This window comes from Sturnira hondurensis, unplaced genomic scaffold (assembly GCF_014824575.4).
Source record: "Sturnira hondurensis isolate 20B ecotype Veracruz unplaced genomic scaffold, ASM1482457v3 Scaffold0008196, whole genome shotgun sequence".
Classification (NCBI taxonomy): Eukaryota; Metazoa; Chordata; class Mammalia; order Chiroptera; family Phyllostomidae; genus Sturnira; species Sturnira hondurensis.
Window position 1 is genome coordinate 24,623,702 of NW_028080827.1, and position 23,835 is coordinate 24,647,536.

Genomic DNA, 23,835 nt, shown 5'->3' on the forward strand with positions numbered 1-23,835 from the left:
TCTCACATCAATGTTTCTCTCTCTCTCCCCTCCCCCACCACCGCCTCTCCCTCTCTCTTTCTACACTTTCTGAAAGCAATGAAAACAAAAAATGTCCTTGGGTGAGGATTTATATATATATATCTATATCTATATATATATATATATATATAGAGAGAGAGAGAGAGAGAGAGAGAGACTATTTACAGTGATTACTAAATAAATACACATTAAAACATTAAAAATTATTTTCTCTAACCTAATAGAAGGAGGCTATAGAAGGCTATAGAATGAGAACAAAGAGAAAAATACTAAAGAAAAAGCATGAAAAGGGAAAAAAATTTAAAATGTGGAAAAAAAGAGTTAGGAATATAGCAGAAATAATGCATCAGTGATGAAAATAATTATAAATAGACTAAAACTCTGCAGATCAAAGAAAAAGCTTGTCAGCTTAGATAAAATAAGAATTCCAGATCAATACTGTTTACCAGAGATACTTACAAACCTCACAACATGGATCTGTTTGAAGGATGGAAGGAGATATACAAGGAGGCCATTGTCTTCACATAAAAGGTTTCTGTAGCTATACTGATATTAGGCAAAGTAGACTTAAGGCAAAAGCATTACTAAAGATTAAAAGAAAAGGTCACAGCATAATAATACAAAGTTCAACAACATGAAATTAATTCTACACTTCATTGTACTTACTTATATAGCCTTAAAATGTATTTTTAGTTTTTATTTCATTTTAATTGTTGTTCAGGTACAGGTTTCTGCCTTTCCCCCCCAACCCCAGCCCACCCCTCCAGCCCTCCCCACCTCCCTCCAGTGTGTACCGCCCACCCACCCCCGTATTTTTAAATAGGCAAAACTACAAAGCAACTTAACAAATCCATCATTATAATAGGTGATTTTTAATATACCCTCTCAGTAATTGATACAGAAAGCAGAAATTAAATTGGTAAAGGTTTGAAAGAAATTTTATAGACTAACTTACCTAAATTTTGAGAATAAATTAATTCTTATGTACATTTTTAATATCCGTATGCTATTGCAAGCTATCACAAATTATGAAAGGAATGGCATCACTTCCCACAGTGAAAATAACATAAGGCACAATTACAAAAAGATAGCAAATAAAACAATACATTTGGAAATTTTAAGACACTTATAATTCATTGACCAATGCACAAAAAGCAATTAGAATTAGAAAACAAAAATTATAGGACAAAGATAAAGTGTAGCTAAAGAAAAATGTATTGCCTTAAATTATATATAAAAATATCTAAAAACTGAGACTAAAGAATTAAAATAAAGCCAAAGAAAGCCATTTTCTTTGTAATATAATGTAATGTAAAAATGTAAAGACAACAGAAATTAATGAAATAGAAACAAAACAGAACAGAAAAAAATTAACAAAGTTGAAAGGTTTTTATTTTTAAAAACTTTGTTAAACATTGTAAAACTTTATTTAACTTTGTTTTAAAATGCTTTAAAAAACTCATGACACTGATAATATTCTGATAGGCTTGATCAAGAAAAAAGAATTTCTAAATGAATAATCTTAGGAATAAAAACAGGGACATAACTGTAGATTCTTCAGGAAACTAATAACAAAAAGAATGAACAAAGTTATGCTAAAAATAGGTCTAAAATTGATGAAATGGTTAAGTTATTAAAATGGAAATCACCAAAACCAACTCATGAGGACATTGTTTAAAAGGATAGTACTATAAAAATTGAGGAAATTGACTGGTGTGGTTCAGTGGGTTGGGCATTATCCAGCAAACCTGAAAGTCTCAGGTTCAATTCCTGGTTGGGGCACAAGCCTGGGTTGTGGCCAGGGACCTGGCTAGGTCCTATGAGAGGCAACTGACCAATATTTCTCTCACACGTCGATGTTTCTTTCCCTCTTTCTCCCTCCCTTTTCCTCTCCTGAAAATAAATAAATAAAAAAAATCTTTTTTTTAAAAAAAGTAACTGAATTAGGGGATAAATTCTCCCCAAAATGAAAATATCAGGCTTAGATAACTTCGCAGGAAAGCTCCTTCCAATATCCAAATAATAGATTACTATACACATATACAAATTCTTTTAAGAAGGTCAAAAGAGGAAACTCTCCCCAGTACATTGTATGAGGCTAATATATCTGTAATATCAAAATAAAGAAGGCATTTTTTTAAAAAACAGTATCCCAGGCTAATCCCAGTAATACACACACCATATAAAAAATTCTAAGCAAAAGATTAGCATCCAAATGTGGCAAAGTAGAAAAAATACATTTAATAACCAAGTACAGTTTTTCTCCAGACATGAAAAGTTGGTTTAGTGATAGAAAATCTATTAATTTACCACATTAATAGCTTAGAAGGGGAACTACGTATGGTCCTAGGTGGGTCCTGGACATACCTGGGGGAACACTTTGTAAGTATAGGATTGTCTAACCACTATACTGTACACCTGAAACTAATACAGAATAATATTGAATGTAAACTGTAATTAAAAATAACATTTAAAAATGTTTTTTTAAACCTTAAAAGAGGGAAATATCAACTCAATAGATGCAAACATTTATTTGATAAAATTTAGCATATATTTATGATTCAAACAAACAGAAATAGAATAAAATGCTCTTAAATTGATAAAGAACACCTATAAAATATAAATACAACAAATGACACACTAACGCTTCAAAATCAATACAAATATGCCCACCTTCACCTCAGTTCAGCAATGCACTGAACAACCTAGACAGTGCAACAGAACACGGGGAAAATAGAGAAGAATAGGAGCAGAAAGAAAAAAACTGGTATTAATTATAGATGATATGATTGACTTCTTGGGAAATCCATAAAATTTCTCACATAAATTATAAGAATCAGTAAGAAACTTGAGTGGATTTTCTAGACATGAGATGAAAATTAACTAGATTTCTAGAAACCAGCAACAGACTGAGGAAAAAATATATAGTTTTCTAAAATAGTATTTACTACAGAAAAAAATGATAAATTTTACATAGGGAAAAATACCTAGAAATTAATCTATCAAAATATGTTCAAGACCTTAAGGACCAAATTATAAAAGGGTTTAAAATACGTTGAACAGACCTATGTAAATGAAAAGAGGTATCACATTCATGATGTGACATACGACTTTTTACCAACATGTGCTTTCCTCTTCCCCCACAGAAGCACACCTGAGTCACAGCCTAGACGGAACAGGAGAAGCCTCTTTGCGTTTGTGAGAGAATAGGGGTGTTGGTAGAAGTCCCCACTTCACAGGCCAAGGAACTCAGTGAGGAAAGACATTTCCCCTGCTGATAAAATTCTGGTTGGCCCACTTGGAATTTCCTTACTTCTGTTTTTTTCTCCCCACTGTTGTTGATCTCCTAAATTTACCGGGCTGCTCAAAGTGTGGGTCTCAGACCAGCATCACCTGGAAGCATTCTAGCAACGCAGAATCTAGACCTAGTGAGTAGAAGCCAGCGTTTTCATCATGTCTCAGTGAGTTCTCTACGTGCGAAAGTGTGAGAAGCATTCTCTAAGAGGCCCTCAGACCAGGACAATCAATCTACTTGGCATTCTACTTGGCAATCTACTTGGCAAGGGTTGCTCTTCCCCCAACCCTTCTCATCAGTGAGAATTCTCCAAACCCACACTGTCCAATACAGAAGCCACCAGCCACGTGTGGCTATGAAACATTTGAAATGTGCTGTCAGTATATAATATGCAGTGGATTCCAAAGACTTAATACGTGAAAGCAAGTGTAAAATACTTTCCTTTTCATATTAATTATAAGTTAAAGTCATAATATTTTAGATGTATTGGGTTGAATAAAATATATTACTAAAATTAATGTCACCTGTTTTTTCTTACTTTTTTATTGTGGCTACCAGAAATTTTTAAATTATACATGTGGCTTGCACTTGTGGCTTGCATTATATTTTTCCTGGCCAGCACTGCTCTGAATCCCATCCTCTGCCTCCTGGCTTGAAACTGTTATGACCCACATACCTAGTCCCATGCTAATTAGCTTCCTGGCTGCAATCCCGTAATAGTCACCCTTTGATATAATGAATAGCCCTCTAGCTGGACAAGCCTTTGGGTCCTGTCCATCTCCATCATGTTCCTGGTGTTCTGGTGAAATGTAAACGTTTTCCTCCCAGAAGGGTAGGTTTTATTGTGGTTTAAAAAGGAGCCATAAATAGGAGAAAGGAATTAGGGCTCTGGGTCAGCCTATGACTTTAACATTCTCTATGATGTTGCCACATCACTCCCACTCTTTTTAATCTAAAAAGTGAGAAGTTTGAACTAGAGTCTTTAAGATTCTGGAAATACAAAAGAACAGTCTTTCACTCTCAATTATCTGGTACTATCACTGCAATTAGATTTCAGACTCCTTGAAGGCAGGCATTTGAGCTTACTTTTAGTTGGTTTTTTTTTTCAGCTTTATTGGGGTATAATTGACCAATAAAATTATAAGATATTTAAAGTGTACAGTGTGATAATTTGATACATATATACATTGTGAAAGTATTTCCTCCCATTAGATTAATTAATAAATCTATCACCTCACATATTTACCATTATTCTTCTTTTTAGTGAGAACATTTAAATTGTATCCTCTTAGTAAATTTTAATTATGCATTATAGTCTCATGAACTATAGTCACCGTGTCATATATTAGGCATTTCGTTTTATACTTCCATTTCTAACTTCCAGTGCTCTCACTGAAAGTCCAGGATTTCAACAATTGAACTTGATAAGGACTTGGGTGTCAAAGAACAAACCATGTGTTCAGGCAGATCCAAGTGTTAGAAAGAACTTGAGATCCCATAAAGACACAGAAGTAGAGATGTAATCCACAAGCAGTTGCATTTGAAGTGAATCCTGCCTGCAAATTTGTGTCCGCACCTTTGTTTTTAAAAGTTTGGCCACCTGACTGTAACCTGAGGAATCTTGGTTAAACATTTCTTTATGGAAAAACAAAGAATGTTGAGCAGTTAAATATTTTACCTCTGAGGCTAAAATTGTGTTATTATTTCCCTCCCTGTTGAATGTTTAAGGTAGAAAACCAAGTGTAAATGTTCAAAAGATTTCCAGCCACGAAAATCTCATCACCTATGAAAAATAGTGGCAACCAACACCTTGGAATGGTTAATTATTTAAACAAGCATGTATTAAGCATCTTCTGCTGCCACTGAGTCAGCAGTCTTTGTGGAGCACACAAAATGTGGAGAGAGCTCAGCCAACGAACAATGGAAGACCTGTCATTCCCTTTTCTTAAGCATTTTACTACCTGGTTGGGGAAACCTGGACATACAAACTGAAGAGAACTAAATGGGAATTCACACAACACAAAGTAATCAACGAACATCTGTTGAGCTCCTGTTCCATGCACAGTGCACAGCAGATACTCATATGAATGAGGCTAATACACAAGCACTCTCAGCATAAGTGCTAATGGCTCAGAGGGAGATCAGATTACTTTGGTGTTCCAAGGATTCAGGAACTGTTTGAAAAAAGAAAAACAAAACAAACAAACAAAAAAACCCAGACAACCAGGAGAGGGTGGTTCAGGGCAGTTGCCAGAACCTCCAGGTAGAAGAGCAGTTCTCTCCTCCCACCAGAAAAGCTGGGAGAGCCGAGAAACCACAGGGAGGGGAATCAGCCATCTGAAAGTCTTATGAAGGCATGTGGTTTGTGGACCACCTGTGAAATCACCTGGACATCCGGTTACAAATGACTATTTCTTTGACCTACGGCAGAGCCCTCTCATCACAACCTTTGAAAGTTGAGCTTCAGAAGTCTGCACTTTGAACACACTGCAGGTGATTCTTCTGTATTCTGAAGTTTCTGAACCAGACACTAGATGAGAACAAGGGTGTCAGATTGATACTGACCTTAGTCAAAGACTAAGTTTCCCTATCTGTTGAGTAAAATCAATACAGACTATCTACCTCTAGTTCTGTTGTGAGGATCAAATGATTAACAATCTAAGGTTATTAGGCATATAGCAGGTGCTCAGTAAATGCAATAGAATTTGTAATAAACTCACGAGGAATTTACCAACTATAGCCAATGATGTTATACATTTTTTAATTTTGTTAAGAGGATCAATGTCATGTTAAGTGTTCTTCCCACAAGAAGAGAAAAAAACTTCACCAAATGTGACTAGATGAAGGAGACTTAAGGAGGAAATTGAACAGAAGAAAATTCTAAAAGGGTGGAGTCAGAGAGCAAGCAGAGATCTTGCCCCTGAGGACATGTTTCCAGGGATAACCTCTACTTACTGGCTGCTGTCTCTATGCCAGGCCACTTTCACATTAACTCAAAACTTCCTCATGATCACCCTATGAAGTAGAAAATTAGTACAACTTGAGATGAAGGTCAACTAATTGAAGAGTCCTGAGCAAAGCCACACCACTAGGAAGTCACACAACACAGATTAGGCAATGAATTGTGATGTAGTCATATTGACAGAGTCTAGCATGTGAGGTATCCAGCACGCCCTCCATGGGCAGAGATGAGCCAGGACAGGATCAGGTGTGCCCAGGAGTGAAGCCAAGTTCAGAGACCAGATAGTACACAGATGTCAGGCCTCAGGAATGTGGGGTCAGCAATGGAGTTCCATCACCTATTCTCCCAGAACCTGCCTTATTGCTCCAAGCTATTATTAGTAACCACAGACAGAGAGAGAGAGCAGACATTTATTTCTGCCACATTTCTCTAAGCGAGAAAATCTCAACCATTGCTCTGTTACTCTGCAGTCATGATTTGCTATTAGTATTATATGAAAACACTTTAATCTACAGTATTTTTGATAGCATTCAAAACCCAAATAGAGAAACCAGGATTCTGAATGGAACATAGTGTGCCTTGGAAAGTGATCATGATGAACGCCTGTTGTGTTTGCCTGTCAATACCCAATCCATTTCTATACTACCACCCTGATTTTCATGTGGGTACCACTCCTCCTCACCTAAGGCCTTGCAGTTCTGATGGGGTTGATCTCCATTCCCAGAATCCAAGAACAGACACATGACCCAGGCTTGCCCAATTAACATATTCCATGGCTTTGGTAACAATCATTGGCTCAGAGATGGCAAGCGATCTGAATTGGTCTAATCAAGAACTGGTCTGAGAATTTGCACTGGAATATCAGGGGCGGTGGCAGGGAGGGAAGGTCTCCTGCTGGAATTGAATTTGCCAGGTATTAGCTAAATTTTCCAGGACATACCTCATGGAGGAAGCTGCTGTGTCATTTGTACCTCTGGATCCTGGCCATCCAAAACTTCTCTAGTTGTTTCATATGAGCCCATTATGCATCTCTCTCTCTCTCTCCCCCTGTCTCCCTAAGCCTGTTTAAATTAGTATTTTTGTCACTTAGAAAAAAAGTACTAATCGTCAGCCACATATAACTCAAAGACCATCAAACTTTTTAGCAGTTTCCACTTAAGAATGAACAGATTTTGTGAGCATAGTGCAGATAGTAAGAGAATTGGAGTGAGGGAAAGAAGATTGGTCCTGAATCCATGGGCAGGGCTAACGACATCAGGGGAGAGGGAGAGCTTAAAGCACAAGCACACACACACAAACACACACACTAGTGAAGCCAGAAACAACACAGGTAAGATTCATCAGGAGAAAACAAATTGGAACATGCACCCTTGCTCTCTGAAAAAAAGAAAAATGAGAACAGAGGCTTAGCAAACAACTATGTCCCTAATCTAAATTATGGAGGAGAGAGAGCAGTGGGAGGGGCCATGTTTTTTTTAAAGAGATAGGGAAACTATAATGGGGACGGAAAAGGACACAGCATGTTACTACAGGACGTATTTGGGACAATTTTTAGCAGGGAAAGGCATTAAAATCTAGGATTTTGTTTCTAAATTTAAATTCAGCATTTAATTCAATTTGTTGCTTAGTGGACCAAATTAGAAAATCTATCCAAAATTATCTTTACCAGCAAACATCCAATTTTCACATATATTATAGTAGAGTTGGGAAAATAGCCAGCACAAAATTCATAATGCTTGGATGCATTCATAATCATCCTGCTGACAGACACAAATGAAAACAATTTAAGCATATAATTCCATTGTAATACAAAAAAAATTAACCTCTAAATAATCCTAGGCAAAGAAATAGTCTCTGTCCACATAAGTGCATTTTGTAATTCTGTCTGACTCAGTAATGTCTGCTTTTAATTTTCTTCATGAGCAACAATTAATACATCATAAAATTCCATGCATTTCTTCAGGTGCCACACGGTCAAATAAACATAGATTACGTATGGGACGAGTGAGAGGAGAAAGCCATTTAGTCCGTTCGTCCTCTCCAACTGGGAGTCTGATTCAGGGCCTAAGTGTAGCAGGATGGCATGAACTGCTTTATCTACATGTAAAGGACAAGGACTTAACTGCAAAATAAAATACAAAGAAAAAGATGTTGAAGTTAAAGAGACAATATTAATAAAGAAGTCAGATAACTAGGATGAAAAATGAAAAACCACATTGGCACGGTGGTGAAATTTCATTACATCTCTCTCAAATTCTCAAAGTCCAGGTATATTTGGTTTGTAAACTTGAGTGACTCTAAGACACAGCAGAAGTTAATGTATAATCTTTCTAAGTGACTGTATTAACTACTGCAGTATTATTTTATGCAAATTAAGACGTGGGCATTGGTGTTGGGTTTCCCAACAGCTACAGTTTTTCCCTCTCTGGTCATTGATTCCAGTGGGTTTTATCTGTGAGTCTTCGAGCTGGGCACCTGCTGTGTATGGTCAGGTGTTCACATGGTGGATGCTTCCCTGGACTGCACACCCTCCCAGAGCTGGAACCACCTCTTGCTGACTGCCATTCACACTGCTCTAGCACAACGCTAAGCCAAAAATAGCCTTGGCAAAAGCAAACTAATGTTTGTCTTTTAATTCATAATAGAGTTTGGTATTTTTGCCAATAGTTAAAGCAAGAATCATTTTAAAACCAAGTTGCCGGGATTTCTTTGGTACACTAACATCAGGACTATGCCTGTGAACCTTATTTATATAAAATAGTAAAATGCAGAATAAGATGAAATTTTTATGTTCGTGAATTTGTTAAGTAGTTATATTGTATCACTCTTAAAATAATGTACATGTACTTTGCTTTATTTTATATATGCCTTTAAAAATGGTGATTAAGAATAGTTTAATATTATTTTTATTTTTGTTATTACAGTATTTATACTATTTAAGTAGTAGTATTTTGTCATTACAGATTTTTGATAAAGCAAAAGAGTGAACAAATGCTGGGATTTCAATACATCACAAGAAAATTCATGGAAGACCGTGAGTCCTTAAAGCCAAAAGCTACAATACATGCAGTAATTTGGCTGAATTGAGAATAGAAACAGAAAGAAACAGCATCATCTTTAAACCTGCTAGAGTGAAACAGATAAAAAAATGATCGGAAGTCATCAATCGCAGCCATTGTGACTGAGAACTCTGTATCTTCAATCCAAAAGCCATCCCTGTGCCTCAGGCTTTGTGCACAATGACCGGACTCGTTCCTTGTGGGCTCTCCATGATAAACTGCCCCCATCTACCTTCCGGTTGGCAGACTCAGGAGGCAGAGTGCCCAAGTCACGCCCGGCAAGCTGCTTAACCTCCCACTGCCTCAGCTCTACCATCTGGAACATGCGGTCAGTAAAAAGCTCTACCTCCCAGAACTGGTGGGAGGACTAACATAGAGCCTGGTACATATAAAATGCCATGTAAGTGTTTAGTAAACAGACACAATTTTTTGTGAAGCTGTGGGTATCTCAGTCCTACCTACTTCCCAGTGGTTCATACCGTCCACTTTCTTTTATTTTCTTCCAAATGCCAAGCTCTTTCTTGTTTCAGAGACTTCATCTCCTTTTTTGACTTTTCTGTCAGTTGGGTTTCTATTTTTATCCCCTGAGGCCACCAGAGACTTCCCAAAGGGATAGCATTTTATCTGGCATCCAGGTTTTTTGCACAATGGCTTCCATCTCAGCAGAGTTAAGGAAAAGAACAGGGGCCTCTCAACAAGGTGGATGTTGTCCTTGAAGACCACTGATATAAATGCTATAAATATTCAGGAGTCATACAGTCATGGATCCAAGTTCTGGCTCATCTACACATTGTCCAGGATATCCTGGGTCAGTCACTTAATCCCCCACCCCCAACACTGTCCTCTCAAAAATTAGGACAGGCTATAACCACCCTCCAAAATTGTTGAAAGGATTTCATGAGGCAATGGATGTCGAAGGGTCCTCTACACCAAACTAGGTTCACAGTTTAGTGTAATTATTATTTTTATTATTATTAGTTGCTATTTTTCTGTCCACAGGATGACTAGCATTCAAATACATCATCTCTCAGTGAAGCATATGCCTTTATCTTGATAAATACATTTTATTTTAGTTCGCCACAGTTGATCCATCAGTTGCAGCATTGTATGACACAATAAAAAATTATGCCAGGTGTAAAGACAGTTTCTAGGTGTTATGTTGTCAGAGACCTGGGCTCTTTCGCATCGGACAGCTTGACAAAAGCAGTCGTTTGATAGTATGATTGGAATGTGTTAGGTATGGTTTTTTTGTAAACATTTCCTCATACCTGACAGAAAAAGAATAGAAGAAAGAGGGAAGCAAAAAAGTCACATTCAAGGACCTACCACATGCCAAAAACTCATGCCAAGAATTAAGTCCAGCAGCTTTCACGGCCCAAGGACCAGGCCGGAGGTGTGGGAGAACCTTCCCCAGGTCTGGGCAGGGTTACAGAGACTGTGGCCTGTTTGAAATGGTTTGCATTTAACAAATCAATGCCTTTTACAGGAAAAAAGAATCCAGTCTGCTATAATTAAACTAGCCATAAGATGGTCATTTGTTTTAAATATCAATTCAAAGTGCACCCCAGGGCATGTGGTTTGACAATAGGTCACACATACCAGGGCACTCGGTGAGAAACTTCTACCTTCAGTTCTGCATTTTTCAGTTCTACTTTCTGCTCCACCCAGGTAACTACAGGTATATAATGTCACTAATTTTGTGAGTTCGAGGCTGGAGCCAGCAGTGCGGGCGGTAGGGCCTCCCCTTGGGACAGGGCTGGTTCAAAGCAGGGTGCTCTAACTGAGCACTTTGATACAGACATTTGATGTCAAACTTCCTTGTCAACATGTAAAATTATCATCTTTTCAGAGCACATAAAAGAGTTATCCCCTACCAGTGTTGGATTCAGTTCTTATGTTAGAAAGAAAAAGATTAAACTTGGTATGCAAGTGAGTTATTTATTCAGAATGAGGAAAAATACAGCAAATGACAAATTTTACAAATATTGAAGAGCTTCAAAAGCATAAACATTAAAAACCCAGAAAAATAACTTTTTTATTAATAGCCTAGCAGACCTCTAAAGAACTTTTTTCTATAATTTTTGACTATGTACTTCTTAGTCATCCTTTCATGTGCCAATGTAATTATAATATCAGACCTTAAAGAGAATAAAACAATAATTCTTTCTTTTAGCATCATTGATCCAAATTTGTTTTTAATTATTGATAGTTCAGAAAGGTCACTGAAAGTTACTGATCATTTAGCATTACAATTTGTTACTGGGAAATTTGGGGAAACTTCTACCAGCTTTCATGGGAGCTGTAAGATTTCAAGGCATCTCAAGCCGTCTTGTGCAGAGAACAATCTTACTCTTTGAGTGAATAGAACTAGTCTGTGAACTTGTTATAATAAATGCATTATAAGTTCTATGTTGTCGTTGTTGATGTCAGTATTTTATTTTTACATCAGTTACAAGTGTATTTTTTGTATATACAGGTGAAATACGGTATAATAGTAATACGTTGGGATACATAAAACACGTTTGATACAAACACAGTGATTCTGATAAATATCCTTTTGAGAGATTTTCGAAATATGTCCAAATGTATCAAAACATCATCAAGTATATTTCTGGCAGCAAAGAACTTCTGTTTTGATGAGGCATTGATAAAAACTGAGTGATTCTCTTACAATTTTGTGTGACTGATGATTGGAAGAATTTTCCACAGACTGACTTCTGGCTCCACATACTTGAAGCCGTGTTTGTCCTCCACCACCTACATGCTGTTGGTGGTAGGAGCTGTAGCTCACTCATCTGTTGCTATGCAAGCTCTGGGCTTACACTTTTGTGTCCTCACATTGGTGAGTCAAAGCAGTGGATTGTAGGACTGATACTGGGAGTGAATACTACACCAAAGCAGTTAGCTAAATAGCTTTCATGGATATGACTGTAAACAATGTAAATATACCCCTTTGATCTAACTGTAAAGAGATCCCCAATTCAACTTTTCTGTACTGTTGTCCAAAAGGCCTGTGGCACCCCCAGTGCCACTCAACATAACGAAAAACGTGACAAGAGGAGGTGAGGGTAGAAAGAGAAAGTGGCCTTCACTACCTGGAGTTAAAACACTTCACATGTACACATTTCATAAAAGCAAATGACTCTATCTACATACTATGAGCGCCCTCCCAGGGTTTTTGAAGGGTTTTTGCCCATGCAAGTGAGGGGCCTTGAAGCTTATGCTTCAACATTTTGCAATGAATCTGCCTTGGTCTCTGATTTCTACTCTATCCCTAAGTTTAAACTTGATCATGAAGAATTTTATTCTTTTAAAATTTTATTTCTGTATTATTTGAATACAGAATGTTATTCTATTTGAACAAGCTTTAATTTTTAAATCAGAAGGACAGCACAGATTTTTAGTCTATTGGAATCAATCAAGTTAGACTCTAAGGCTAATCCCCCAACCTCCATTTTGAAGGAGTTTAATAACTAGTAAAACGTCTGTGTATAATGGACTACTAAACCATTAGAAATCTGAGTGTTTTCTGGGGAATATGAGGCCCTATTACGCTACAGATATCCTTTTCCTATTTCCACCTCCACCTTGCCTAGTGGATAATACATACACCCACTCAAATAACATAACACAATGAAGAAGTCAACCTAAAGGTGTTCATCCTATAGCTTTCAAATGAGAAGACAGGAAAAATACTTAGTTATCCCTGAGCAATGTGTCTCAGTTGGTTGGGCATCATCCTGCAATGGGAAAGGTCTACACTTGATTCCTGGTCAGGGCACGTACCTAGGTTGCAAGTTCAGTTCCATTCGGGGCGGGTGTGAGAGACAACCAATTGATGTCTCTTTCTCACATCAATGTTTCTCTAGATTTCCTTCTCCCTCCCTTTAAAAATAAATAAAATCTTTTTAAAATACCTCAATTAAATGATCCCACCTATTTATTGATTAAAAGGAAATGATCGTGACAATTATCACTTCAGAGATAAATTTAAGGTATTGAGATACAGATGATACAAATAAATTCTCAGCAAGTGAGCAAGTGGCCCTTTATGAAACTGGCAAATGTGGTGAGACTATGACTCCTTTTTCCATGTGGTTCGCGGGTCGTTTGGGATGATGTTCTGTACCACCTGTCTCCCAACCCTGACACTAACCCAACCCTGACCTTGTCTCATCCCTGATTTCTACCTGAGGGGGGATAGGTCGGAATGGGATGAAGTTCAAAGATGAGGCAAATCTGATTCGCGTACTATTCCTAATTGAAATAGATATGCTTTTAGGGTTTATTTTTTAATTAGGTCAAAAATTGCCACCTCAATATCAGTGAATCAAATAGCTACATCCAAACATCAAAAACCCTAGAGAAATAAATTATGAAACAAAAGTCATGGAGGATTATGTATATTTTGGATAAATTCTTAAGGAATAAATGCATCCCCATATTGCACAATATTTCTGGATAGAACACCAGAACACATACCTATTACTCTTCCTTATCATTCCTTAGAGCTTATCTTATGGCTGTGCCTCAATAGTTCTTTTTTTTTTTTGTGGTTGTACCAGTCTGCAATCCCACCAACAGTGGACTAGGGTCATTCTCTTTTTAAATCAACTATAAGTTTATCACTTTCTTAATCTTTTTAGGAAAATAACTCTTGGTTTCATTAATTTTCTTTTTTTTAATATAATTTTTATTTAATTCTTGTTCAAGTACAGGCTTCTGTCTTATATTCCCAACCCTGCCCGCCCCCGCCCCATGCTCCCTGCCTCCCTCCCCTTTCCACCCCCCACCCTTAGTTATTGTCCATGTGTCCTTTATACTTGTTCATGTGAGTCCATCCCCTTTTCCCCTATGATTCTCTCCCCTCTCCCCTCTGGACCCTGTCAGCCTGTTCCATATTTGAGTGTCATTGGTCGTATTTTGCTTGCTTGTTTGGTTTGTTTAGAATCCTGTTAATGGTGAGATCATATGATATTTGTCTTTCACCGCCTGGCTTATTTCGCTCAATAGTTCTTTTTAACGAAACTGCATTTTAAAGAGCTTTAAAAGCATACTCTCTTTTTCCATTCAAATGTCAAATTATAAAATATAGCAGCCCATAGCAACTATTCCATTCTTGGGTGCTTTGGGACAGCAGTTTTACCCTACTAGGGAAGAGGAGCTTAAACATGCCAAGGAAGCATCTTCTGGTGAGACAAAGTTAAAGAAATCCCTGTTGCACCAAGATGGGTGGCTAGGCATTCACATGTCACACATACCTCCACTTCAGGGGCTCGTTGCTGAGTCAGTACGGGGAAATCTGGTAAGAACGGATCCACAAGCCTTCCATTGGCATTTGTGTCCTTAATCTTACCTTTATTGCCGTGGATGTCTCCATTTGTTCATTTATTTGTTGAAGAATGATGACTTTCTATACACGAGGAAATGAAGACACTGCTTTAAATGAAATAGGCATGGCTGTTGCCTTTATGAACATAACAGTTGAGCAGGAAAGGTAGAAAGTAAGCAAAATATTACTCAAACAATTAATTAGTAATAGAGGGGATTATCCCCTGTTGCCAGGAATACTGGATTTTACTCTGTGACTTGGAAAGGAGAAACAAATGTTGGCCAAGAGCTCCAAATCCATACCCTCTCACCATGAACCCAAGGCAAGGCTGCTTCTACTCTAGACCCAAAAGTATAAGGAAGGTAGACCCCAGTTAACCTGGTAGGCCTGGATCCCTTAGACCACCCCTGGGACACCTACCTGATCACAAGCCCACCCTGTGGTAGGAGGCATGTTATCAGAAAAGTGGAGATGAGTAAGTTTGCTGATCAGACCAAAACACAAAGTCTATAGCTCTATATCCACATCTTTACAGGCCATAATGATCTGGGACTTGTTCTAAAAACAAGCATAAAGGCAGGGTAATATCATAATTAAGAGAGTGATGTATCAGGTCAGATTTTTTCTTAAATCACCCTGATTGCATAGTGAATAACAGTGTAGGATGTTATTCACTATGGGACCAAAAATAGAGGCAAAGAGAACAGCTAGAGGTTATTTCCAGCAAGAGATGATGATGTCTTGGTTTAGGGTTGTGACTCTGATGGTGGAAAACAGTAGACAAAGTCTGGAGCTATATCAGCAAGTGGCTGATGGATTTCCAATTTGAGTCACTAGCTCAGCGATTCTTAACCTGGGTGCTCACTAAACTCTACAGAAGACCCTCATCCCTAAGATTCTGATTTAATTGGTTAAGCAGGGTGCCCAGACATGGGTGTGTTTTCGATGTCTCTTAGATACTTCAAATGTGAAGCCAGGTTAGAGAATCCCTGAATTAGGTGTCTGTTCCCAAGGAAGAAAACACCCAAAAGGGAGAGAATTTGAGGAGAAATTCCATAAAGTTCCACTCTTATGTGTGTTTTGTCAGAGGAGCCCACAGATGTAAGAGGTTTAAAGTTGGACATACAAGTCTGGATGGGAGAGGAAAGATCTAAAGTAGAGACAGGTGAAAGGGATTGACATTTACATTCTAATAGAAGTTATGGCAGAATGTACAGTTACCTAGGGAGAAAGTAGGAGGGGCCTGAAAATACCCTTCACTCAAGATAGAGGGGGATGAGTCAGCAAAGGAGACTAAGAAGGAGTGCCGGTGAGCTAGAAGGAAACCAGGAGAATGGGGTGCTGCCAAAGTCAATGCAAGGGGATGTTTCAAGAGCGGAAAGTGTGAGTGGGTTGAAAGCTGCATGGAATTTTGTCAGGCCCTGGAGTTCCACCCTCCTACCAATAGTCTAACCTCTGGGTTGATTTTGGGACCTCCCCATGGTAAGTCTCCATTTTGGCAAGAAAGCTATTAGCAAGGAATTCTTATTTGAACGTCAAATTTAGGAGATGTCAATGCCTCGTTTTTCAGAATTTGGAAAATAATTACAATATCAATTCAGGTACTAAACAAAAAATGACATTCTCTGTGCACAAGCACATGCACTAAGTGCTTAGGTTTCTAGCACTTAGGCCTACATTATGTTCACTTATCTGTGGGTTTAAACTTGGCAAATATTGCAACTCTTTCAGGGTTCAGTAGCATTCTTTCTGTTGCCAAGCATGCCCAGGGCAAAACACCAAATAATCCGTCAGGACTTGCCTCCCCTTTGGGCCCCTACTGTCATATGTACAGATTGTTGTTATTATCATGGTGTCTATACCATTTAACTTTATTTCTCTACATGTGTGTCTCCTTCTGATTTTTCTGGAGGTGGGTGATAGTCTTATATGAGCTTGTATTCCCAGCACCTATCACAGTGCCCAGCACTTGGTATGTACTGAATAAATGTTTGCTAGATGAATGGAAAGTTGCATGATTTTTTTCTGAGTTCAAGAACAGCCAATCTGGAAATTCCATCCCTAAGTATTCTTTCATCATAGATTGTAATGTACTGTTTAAATAAAGGATGTGGTTTATCCATGGTAAAGTTTTAGGTCAATTTCCTATGGAGTTAGTAAATCTCGTTCCAATACAAATTATTGAATCCCTTGGTGCCTTGGGTTTTCCGCCTGTAAAATAAGAACAGCAATGCTGATTTCTCTCGGTGCTGCAGTGAGGATTGTTGAAGTCAGAACACTATTTGCCCATCGGGGGTACTCCTTGCGTTTGAGGACTAATGACGATTGTTTCTGCTTTGTTCCGTCTCTGAGTATATTGTCCAGATGCTGTGAAGGGGCAACAGGTAAGTTTGCCATCAGTTTACAGTGAACCTGGAACAGTTGCTAACAGGCCGAATCTTACGACCAGTGGAGGATTCCCCAAACAAGGAACTGCCTTAATCCTGCCATTCTTTTCCACAGGGATAATTTTTCTGGAGGGCTCCACCCCTTTCTGGACTGGAGCAAATAAAGTATCGGTGGCCTTAGGGCAAAGCTAGGCCGTCGGTGGCAAATGTAATCAAAATTGCCTTTAAGGTCATGTCAGCCTTGGATTAGTTTGTTCAGATGTTCGGAGCTCATCTGCCTTTGAATTCATGTCTGCTGTTAAGTTAAGGGTCTCTCGGTGAAAAATCTGTCAGAGAAGAGATTACCTTAACCAAGGGCAGTTTTTCTGACTGCAATTTAAATAATGCGTTTTCATTTACTATACGTCCACTTGACACACAGTACATCCATTGACTGAGTGCTGTTTATATGTCAGGCTTTGGGATATTGTAACTATCTCTGGTTTTACACATGCAGGGAGTGAGGCTCAGAGGTGTTAAACAATCTGCCCAGTGTCACACAGCTGGTGACAGGCAGAGACACCAGACAAACTCCAGGCTCTCTGACTGCCAGCTTAGCGTCTTTTCCACAATTCAGTATTGCTTCATAGCCACTCACTTTCTTCCTATAGGTCTCTAATATGCTTTATTTTAAAGCTAACTTTCAAGTTGGCTGAATATTTGCAATCCCACCTCAAAGGATATACATATGGGTCTCCTGGTCATTTACGATTCTTTTGAGGCAAAAACAAAAAATAAAATTAAATAAAAGTAAGTATAATATATAGTTATCTGACTGGGAGCATTCACATCTGTGATCACATTTCTTCCTTTACTTAAAAAAAAAATCTGTCTTCCATCGCCTTTCAATTTCTTTTTTCTATTTCCCACACAAGAGGCACATGATCTTATTAGAATTGCCAGGAATTGAGCTCTTTGGGTTTCAAGTGAATAGCCAGAGCATCAGCAGTTTGGGGAGGTTCCCTCCTCATGACCAGATGACAGCAGCTCTCATGCCAGCAAACTTTGTACAAGCCTTGGTTTCTTGTGCTTTTAACATTATACCCAGGAAGGTTTTCGCAGATTCTTAAATTTTCGTCCACAAAGACCTAAAATCTTCATTGGAACAAAATAGAAATTAATAAAAGTCATGACGTGGTCCCTGGGGAAAGACAGTTCCATTGTCTCCAAGAAGTGCTAGGCAGACTATACAGCCAACATAAGAGCACAGGTTCATTTGATTTTCCTTCGAGGCAACAACTTCCAGTGATTGATAGTAGCTGCCTAAATTACTGGGTTAAGCAAGATTCTGAGGTTGTGCCCAGGCTTAGGGACAGGAATGCTACAATCTATTTGTGAGGTCTTCCACAGGCAGTAGGGAGTTGTGTCAAGGCTGTGCACATGCCAAGATTTGCCACTCTGAGAAGGCAATGGCCCAATTTAGAACTCAAAGGAAAATTGGGTTCCAAGTAAGGCGTACATCACTTTTACAATGGCAAGACACCCATTTTGCAAATTGCCCCCAGAGAAAATTTATGAGTGGCATACTTCCAATTAAAAAAAACAACTAAAGCATGAAGAATGAAGAGAAGGGCATATTATTCAGGGAGGGCACAAACAGACCATGTTCCTGGGGTACCTCTGCATGTGCAGCAATATATGGACTATGCTCGGTTCATAAGGAAAGACACCAGATCTGGCAAAACTCACCCTGCTTTAAACTTGAGGGCAGCATAGTTGGTGCAGGGAATGGGAAGCCTCAGTTCACATACTACAACTGAAAAATACAAAAGGACCATCCTGACAGGACTGACATTTGGTATATGGGCTGATCACACCAGCAAAACAGATGTCTGAATGTCATGGATACCTGTGGAAAGCTGCTCTCATTGACCCCGAACAGGGCTTTCAGTGGGACTTATGGTACGATTAATATTGTTATTGGTGGTCTTTTTGGTATGGACAACTCCTCCTAATACACTGCGTCTGTCTGATAGGTTACATTTCTCTGCCTTGAAACATTCATCATGGAAGGAGGGAAATAGACACTTATTAACTTGCAGCTTGAAGTGGTGACCATTATCACAGAGACATAGATGAGATGCCATCAGAGGCAGGGAACCTAGCTCTGTCTGGGAAGGCCAGGGAAGGCTTCTTGGAAGAGAAATTAGAGCCAATTTACTGGGCAGAAAACCGTGAGGAGGCCATGCTGGTCATAGAGAGAAGGATAAGCAGGGCATGGAAGCAACAGCACAATGAGCTAACTGCAACTAGTTCGAGGTCCCTAGAGCACAGAGTGAGAGAGAGGAGGGGGTGGAAAGTCCAGAGTGTGATGGGTCTGAAAGTCACTGAAGCTTTTTAAACAGAGATGTGGCATGGACATCTTTATTATTGTTGGTAGCAATGTAAAGACTGAATTGGAAGAGAGATAAAGAGACAATGCTGGTTAGAAAATTATTGCAATCACCCAGGTTAAAGGAAAAAGAAGGAGAAGGAGAAGAAGAAGAACGACAACAACGATTCAAGAAAGGAATTAAAATGACCAGGACCTAAAGACTGATGGGTGTGAGGAAAGGGGAAGAGAGGAAAGAGAGAGGACCAGGTGATGTCCAGGTTTGGAAAGATAACGAGGCTGGAGGAGACAGGAGGAGCAGCGGGGTTTGGGTTTTCCTGCATGCCTCTTCCAAGAGCAGAGGTAAATCAATAGTGATCAGTGGACAGCAGGCGCTTTGAAATCAGAGATTAGGATTCAAGTCCACTGCTTTCTCTCCCATTCGAGAGCCTCACGGTGTTGAACAAGTTAGCTAGCCTCTCTGAGTCTCAATTCTCTAATGGCAAAACTGAGATAATAATAGTGTGCAGCTCATAGTCAGTCAGTGAAGTTGAATGAGAGTATGTATATCTGATACTTAGTGCAGCTCCTGGTCGTAAGAACTCAGTAATGCTAGCTATTTTTGAATCAGTAAAGACATTGCTTTTTTTTTCCAAAGTAAACAGTAGGATAATACTTTTTATTCTCTTGGTCACATAAAATTCACTTGCTATTTTTATTTCACTGGCTTAAACCAGACTTCTGCTAAGGCATTTATGATATAACACATGAAGGCAGCTCTTGAATTGGCCTCCAATCTAAGGGCTCACCATTGGCTTCTTGACCAAAAAGTCAACATGGCCTCCTGAGAACCTGACCCCTGGGGGCCCGCACATGAGAGGGGATTAGGCTGTCTTCTTTGGATCACACTGGGACTGGTCCTAATCCAATCAGTACCATGACTTGATTTCACACCTCCCTTCACACAACTCTTGTAAGGGATCCCTACCAATCACAAGCAAAGGACAAAATTGTTAAATCCATGAAGCAGACATTGGTATCCACAGTGTCCAACATGGGACCTGGCATGTGGCAGGTACTTGGTACATTCGTGCTGCATAAACATATGCACTCTCTGTACCAACACTGCAATGTCCAGCCTCAGGAAGCAACACTTGAACCATGCTGACCCCTAACCCCTTCTTCCTTCTACCCAACTATCCCCTCATCAGCATGAATTGTTCTTTACAGACCTTTCGGAGCATGCAAATAAGTGTTTAACCTGCCAATCACAAAGTGAAGACTACAAAACAAATATAGATTATGACACTAATGCAAATAGGGGTATATTCCTTCAAGTATACATGGATAAACTAAAATGTTTTTGCCCTGCAGTGATTCAGTAGATTGGCCAGGTTTCTCTCTCTGAATGTGAATGTGTCCACCCAGACAATTTAAGGCGGTATGAATTAGTAGAACTTATGGGTGCTTGTGTTTTTTGAACCCATTGAAAAGAACCTAATTTAAGGATCTGTGATTTAATGAGCCTTTCAAAGCTGAAAACATATCCCACTGAGATTTAAAACAGAAAATAGATTTAAAATAGAAAAAATAAAACAAAGCTAGTTTTGTGTGTCATGGACGCAGAAAGGTGCTAGAATTATTTACTGCTTTCTGGGCTTTGCATTATGACCAAATTGATATTTTCCAGGTTTTTCATTAACTTAAAATGTTCGGAGGTAAACACATCATTTGCCATGATTAAATCCAAGGCATTTCTACAGCTTCCTCTGAGCAGCAAAAAATCAGGCCGAGCAGTGAGAGTTCCAGTCAACCCCTTCGCGAAAGCCCCACTGACTTCCCCCCGCAGCAGGGCTGAGACTCTAACGGGCACAGCGAGAGACGGTCTACAGGTGGAATCTCACGGAAAATGTTCTGGTCCAGAACTTTCTCACCTCCAAACCGAATTCATTCTATCTTGTCTTAAAAAGCCCCATGGATTCTCCAAATTATAAAAGAACATAGAGTTGACCTGTCCGCCTTCACCTGGGCCACATCAGCCCTCCATAAAAGGCTCTGCAAGGGGAGAAGCTTCTACCACCCCCCTGGATGATTCAAAGCAGATCCCAATTAATAGAGATACAACTCGCAGGACTTACTAGGGTTTCAAATTTCCTCCTTAACCTGAATCAGACTGGTTAAATCAGTTTCCATTAGCAGCTAGTCTATCAAAACAGATGGAAATTTTAAAATGAATAGAAACCCCAATTCAGTATACATTTCTCTTTTCACTCCCTACACTGCACCCCTCAGTCTTAGAGATAGGACATCTCTAGGATCACCCTCCACTGGGTTCTGATGGACAGACAGAGAAGGCCAACTGATGGACAGACAGAGAAAGCCATAAAACTGGCTCTCACCTGCCACCAATGTGAGAGGCCCAGCTGGTCACCCAGCAGAACTCTGAGTAAACTGTCAGGGGGAGGTAGTAAAGAACACTCAACAGGAAAGCCCCGAACAATTTTTTTAAAAATCCTTTTCCTGGCCCTGGCTGCCGTAGCTCAGTGGNATAAAAGGCTCTGCAAGGGGAGAAGCTTCTACCACCCCCCTGGATGATTCAAAGCAGATCCCAATTAATAGAGATACAACTCGCAGGACTTACTAGGGTTTCAAATTTCCTCCTTAACCTGAATCAGACTGGTTAAATCAGTTTCCATTAGCAGCTAGTCTATCAAAACAGATGGAAATTTTAAAATGAATAGAAACCCCAACTCAGAATACATTTCTCTTTCCACTCCCTACACTGCACCCCTCAGTCTTAGAGATAGGACATCTCTGTCTCTAGTTCCCAGCAGGGGACTCACAAGAAGCAACCATACATTGATACTTCTCTCCTTCCCTTCCCCTCTAAAGATAAACAAATAAAATTTATTTTAAAAAATCCTTTTCCTGGATCCCAGTATCTGATTTAGCATGCAGCTAAATGTTGAATGCTCACTTCTTGACCCTCCCAAGACTGAGTCACAAGCTAAGATATTCATTTGTCTTGTAACTATTCTTCTAACCACATCCCCTTTCCACTTACCTTGTAACCACATTGCTCACCCCATACGTTCGCTGAAGATGAGGCCAGACCTTCTCAATGCTTGTCCAGAACAGGGTGTTTCTCTGACTTTCCAAGAGGCTAGTGTATAGTGAGTGGCTGGTTAAAGCTCACTAATATTATCTGGTTCACGTACACAGATACAGCCTCTTATAATATCAATTAATTTTAAAAAATCAGAGGAAGGGATTTGAAGATGGCATCCTCCAAACAAGGGCCAGCCACAGAGGCTAAGAAAAGTGGACTCTGTAACCGGAAGCCAAAGTCAGAGAACCGAGATAACTAGAACTCCGCACTATTCCTGATGATTGGAAGGAACCAGCTATTGCCAAAGAGGACAATCCCAGGGGACTCTTAAATGAGGGCAGTTTTGCGACTTTGTTCCCAAATCATAGAGAAGCTTACTTAAAAGAGTGCTGGCCACTGGTACAGGAAGTCTTGAACAAACATCATGTTATTGCAACTCTGAACCTTATCAAGGGCAGCATGACTATTTGTAAAACAGAGAAGATTTTGATCCATATTATATCATTAGAGCCAGAGACCTGATAAAACTATCAGCAAGGAGTGTTTCACTGAACAGGCACTGGCAACTTTAACAAACTGTTACATTATTGTTCAGGTAAACACAGGTACAGCAATTTGGACTTTTTCGTGGCTTAAAGGACACCTTGATGATTAAATAAGAGTTGGCAAAAGATTCTGAATTATGATCACAAGATTGAGATTTTTGCCACAGTTCAACTCAAAAATGTGAGTAAAGGTAAGGAACTAAAGAAAAAAAACTATTAAGAAAGAGTATACACCATTCCCCCCATCATAGCCAGAAAGTCAGATTGACAAAGAATTGGCTGGTGGTGAATGCTTTCTGGAGGCAAGTCAAAACAAAGTGACGGAAACGACAGCAGTGAAGGTTAAATGAGCAGAAGCTCTCAGTAAGAGACAGGATGGGGAAAACAGAGTTTTGATTCCACCTACAGAAAAACCAGGTGTAAAAACGGAGGAAGCTTCTTCTGAGACTAAAATTGGTGTGGCTGCCATCAAGGAAAAGATTAAGAGGCAAAGCATTAAAAAGTGGGAGCTCTTGTAGCTGAAGAAGTTAAGCATAAAATGGAAGCAGATGAAAAGAAAAAGAGGAAAAATGAAATTTGCCTTAAAAAAAACACCCTGAACTACAGCTCATTAGGCTATCTCCTTTTGTAAAGAATTTTGAGATATTAGGGCATTGGTTGCCTTATATGTAAGAAGTAATACTCTGATTATTTTTTTCTGAGTTTGTTTTATTCTTTATAACAGTGCTTATATAAACAGCTGTTTTTTATCAATGTTATTATATTCACAAAAAAT

The 23,835-nt window shown here is 39.1% G+C and overlaps 1 pseudogene; it reads left to right on the top strand.

Annotated features, from left to right (window-relative positions):
* The first annotated feature begins 22,684 nt into the window (after positions 1-22,684).
* LOC118992536 (KRR1 small subunit processome component homolog) lies at positions 22,685-23,628 on the top strand (annotated as a pseudogene).
* The last annotated feature ends 207 nt before the right edge of the window (positions 23,629-23,835 follow it).